The sequence below is a fragment of the Sardina pilchardus genome, chromosome 15 (genome assembly GCF_963854185.1).
Source record: "Sardina pilchardus chromosome 15, fSarPil1.1, whole genome shotgun sequence".
NCBI lineage: Eukaryota > Metazoa > Chordata > Actinopteri > Clupeiformes > Clupeidae > Sardina > Sardina pilchardus.
In genome coordinates, this window is record NC_085008.1 from 3,135,639 (window position 1) to 3,140,410 (window position 4,772).

The window sequence follows — 4,772 nt, forward strand, 5'->3', positions numbered from 1 at the left end:
AGGCAATGGAGGAAGATAAACTAAGTGAATCTGCTGAGTTGGCGACGAAGGAAAGAGAAGGTGCCGACAAACAAAATGGAAATCTGAATGACTGCATTGACATTGATGGGAGATCACTTGAAAGAGGGCCTGAAAATGATACATTCCGTAGATCTGAACGGACACGTAGAGCCCCCAAATTATTTCACTATCCAGAATTAGGGGAACCCCTCATTTCATTTGCAAAGACACTGTTAGAAGGTTTTAGCCAAGTAGTTATTGATACTTGTGGGAAACCAGAGTATGTAGATGATAATGTACAGGGCCCACTGAAAGATAGATACACTGAAAGGACATGAAGGGACTCATGTTAATTTAGAAGGGGAGGGTGTAACCCAGGTGGACACACCCTATTTCATTGTATCCCATAGTTTCTTAGTGCCTTCATTAATGCAAACCCCTTTCCTCTATTCTACCTAACAACAGTCAGCAAGTAAGGAAGCGTGTTTTCTGATAGGTCAGAAAATGGGGAAGACCACGCCCACCCTGGGAGAGTCTAACAATTTTCGGAGAGATTACGTGAAGGAAGCAATCATTACGAACACAGAGTCAAAGTAAAGAAATAGCTCTATAGCAGTAATTGCTACTGTAGCTTTGAAGAAGTGAACTTGTGAGGTGTGAATTCCCTTGTTATAGAAGACGTCGGGTTATGTTCTGATTATTGAAGTCTCGGTAAGTGCAGCTAGCTTAGTCGCTTAGCGGCCATATTAACGTTAGCTAAGAAGCTAGTCCTGGAGTTCATACCAGGCTGGGTGCCGTGTTTATCACATTACATGTAATAAATTAGTCATAAGATTTGAATGATAGAATGTTAAGAACTTCCGAATATGTTCCATATAATGGTGTGATGAATTCGAATGAGTTATTTTATGTCCTGTATTCACATAATCAGTGTGTAGTTGTTGGTTGTATATGGCGCTGATAATTCACATAATCAGCGGGTAGTTGTTGGATGTTAACCACTTGACTCTAACTGATAAACACTTGAATTTGATGTCATTCATGATACATTTCATGTTATTATGTATTTGTTAGCTAAATTAATGTATTAGTCACTAGTAAGGTTATTTTGTAAGCCCGTGTACATGTATGCAGGCTGGGTTTTTATGACACTGGAACTCTTCCCTGCGCGGAGGATGGCGAGCCACCAAGACTGAATCACCTCGGAGGAAACCCTTCCGTGTGCACCTTCTGTGTGGTAGGACTGATCGTTAACCACACAATTGACTGAATCTTCTTTTTTTGAATTATCCAACCGGATACTATCGGGTAGGATTGAAACACACACTTGATTGAACAACGTTGGAATTCTCATCTGGACTATTCTATTTTTTGTAGTTTGAACATTGTTGCAACTGCGAAACCATAACTTTTATGGGTGCACCCTGTTCTTTGGGACTGTTGGTTAATAGCTCATAACTGGAAATACCAGAACACACATACACTGATATAACAAAGAACCAACTTTATTTTGGGTCATTGAGAATTGTGTATGTATATGATTGAGAATACATTTTATGCTTTACTTAACTTGGTGTTTCAATTCAGTTATTGATTCCTGGTCCATTACTAATTATTTGAGCCTATTTAGTGTGTTTCTCTTAAATGGGTTACATTGTCTTTGTACTTGCACTGATAATAAAGATTAATCTAATCGAATCTAATCTAATGTACTGAATGTCATTGGATGTCAAATGTGCTTCTGTCATTGACCTCTGTGTTCTGTCCTGCACTCAGTATTGTGGACGCTCCTCGAGAGCTGAACTTTGGCTCTTCTACAGTGAACTTCTCAGACATATTAGCGCCTGCATCTGTACCTTCAGTCTTTCCATAGGGAGCAGGTAGACAGCATTACACATTGACAGGCTACAGATGTGTTAGTGTCTGTCTCTCTACCTTCAGTCATTCCATAGGGAGCAGGTACTCATTTGCAGCCTGCAGAAAAGTGGTTCAGGAGGACCAGATAGTACACTCTTTCCTTTGTTCAAAGCATCGCCATTAAAGTTCATTGCTTTTCACACCTGACATTCAATGTGATGTAATGCTTTTAATTAACGCTTCTCATTGTGCCTGTGTACCTCATTTATCCTGTTACTCTTATCTAGCCTAGAATTTACAAGCGCACTGTTTAGAAGTCGCAAGTTGTCAAAGTAAAGGTTATCTTGTTCTTGTGGAGTGAAAGGGAAATTAATGACCAGAAGAGTTACAACTTTAGTTACTATAGAGGTACGCTTGGAATTGTGGACACAGTTCTGGATTTAATTCAGATGAATTCAGATCAGATGCACACTACTCACAATACTGTACCACAATTCCCTCCTGTAATTTGGTAATGACGCAATATAATCTAAAGTACAATGCATTTTCCTGTCAATTTCATTAATTGCAAGGAATTTCTCAGAAACTACAGATTTGACACTCAAAAACCCAATTCACCCAAAACTCAAAAACCCTGAAAAAAGATTAACATTTTGATCCTTGACCCCTATTTTCAGTTGTTTTTGTAAGAGATGCTCAGAGGGTTACTATTCTAAGGATGCTCAGAAGGTCAGTGAAGGTCACTGTGTCAAGGATAAGCAGAGTAGAGCTACTGTGTGAAGCAGAACACACAGCACACACACACACACACACACACACACACAGCACCTTATACACAGTTCTCCGCTTTGTGTCAGGGGCCCTGTTCGTTCTGTCTGGACCTGCACACATACATACACACACACACACACACACACACACACACACACACAGACAAGCACAGGCTATGCCATCTGCACACACACACACACACAGACAAGCACAAGCTGTGCCACCTGCACACACACACACACACACACACACACACGCACACAGAGTACACCCACATGCTTTTTGCCACCTGCAAACACACACACACACACACACACACACACACACACACACACACACACACACACACACACACACACAGACAAGCACATGCTCTGTGTCACCCCGTTCCGTAAATGTTTGGTTTTGCAGCTGTCACAAACTTGCTGGATTTTCGCTCCTGGTCATGCTCCAGCCACACACACACAGACACACACACACACACACACACACACACACACACACACACACACACACACACAGCACACTCAGCCTTAAACTCCTAGAGGTGCACGCTAATGTCACGCACCTGAACGTGCTCTTTCGTTGTGGCCCTTGGTGACTCTGTTATAAAAGCATGGACCCCACACACACACACACACACACACACCCTTGGTGACTCTGTTATAAAAGCATGGACCCCACCTCAGCCTGCCCTCTTTGTTGAGTAACCGCATGCACCGAGAGGGCCAAAAAAAGATCCCAAAAGCACCTCTGCTTTGAGTACGAGCAAGTTCGAGTTCGTGCCTCACCAGCATGTGTACAGTAGGAGGAAGTGAGACCATGTCAGATGTCACACAGCCCAGAGTGTGTGTGTGTGTGTGTGTGTGTGTGTGTGTGTGTGTGAAGATTATTTCCTCTGTAAATTGCAGGGTACATACGTGCCTTGACTTAGCACTGCTTGGCGGCTCTTCATAAATAGCAAAGACGTCCATCTCGGTAAAAATAACACTCGGGAGTGCTCATGCAAAATATGGATCAAGCATGTACGCCTGATTAATCTTGCCATCGTTTTATTCTCAGCCCGTCTCTACCTCAGAGCAGCCCTCCGACACCTCTCAGCCTCCGACAGAGACGGCACAGCGCATTATAAATGGGAGGAGGAGGAGGAATGTAGAAATGGGAAAAGTGCTATATACTGTAAATACGAAGCCTTTTGCAGATTTTAAAATTAATTTCAGTGCATGGATGATTTCCACTTAGGCTCAGCAACCTTTAAAAGGGTTTTTATTTTATTTTTATTTTTTTTTAAATGTCACCATTCCTAATGGAGATAGCACCACATACGTACAGTATATGCGGTCAACATTTTGTCCAAGATTGGCAGAGTGTACTTAGCCAGACTAGCTACACAGATACTGTAGGTATCTCCTTCCTCACAGATGGAGAACCTCAAAGAGAACCTCACCGAGAACTCCTCTCATCTCACTGATCATTCAACTATTATTCAGTTATTTTGAGCAGATAACCCCATGCTTCATATTGTTTGTATGTTTGATAACAACATATATCATTTATAGATAACAACATGTTTGAGCTGATATCCCAACATCACATTTATGTTTAAGGAAATAACAAGATATATAATTTACGCTTGAGGAGAACAACATGTATGATTTATGTTTGAGGAGATAACAGCATATGGAAATAACAACATACAGTATATAACTTCAGGAGATAACAACATTTATAATTTATGTTTGAGGAGATAACAACATAATTTACGTTTGATATGATATCCCAATACATAACATTTATGTTGTTCTGTATTTTCCCTCTTCCCTGGGCTTTGAACAGTATTTCAGCAATACTTGATTTCAATATATAGCCTACACAGGAGGGTTTTAAGTTCCTCGGAGATTCCCTACAGCCAATCAACAGCCAAGCTGTAACATTACACAACATGGCATGATATACTGCTTCAACAACAATGCAATAGCAACAACCAGAAATCAAAGCAGCAAATACAAAATCATCAACGAAACAGCCTTGCAACGAGTTGCACAAAGAAAGAACCAAAGCAGGAACAACAAACAACCATCCAGCTACAAATTAGCATTATCAGAGGAGGACATCCCGGTTCCAGAAAGTAATAGTCCTGCCAT

General features: G+C 41.1%; 1 long non-coding RNA gene across 1 annotated transcript; it reads left to right on the top strand.

Moving 5' to 3' along the window:
* The first annotated feature begins 536 nt into the window (after positions 1 to 536).
* LOC134102556 (uncharacterized) lies at positions 537 to 1,569 on the top strand. Its single transcript, XR_009941522.1, has 2 exons — positions 537 to 711; positions 1,135 to 1,569. It is a non-coding gene; the product is annotated as an uncharacterized LOC134102556 (long non-coding RNA).
* The last annotated feature ends 3,203 nt before the right edge of the window (positions 1,570 to 4,772 follow it).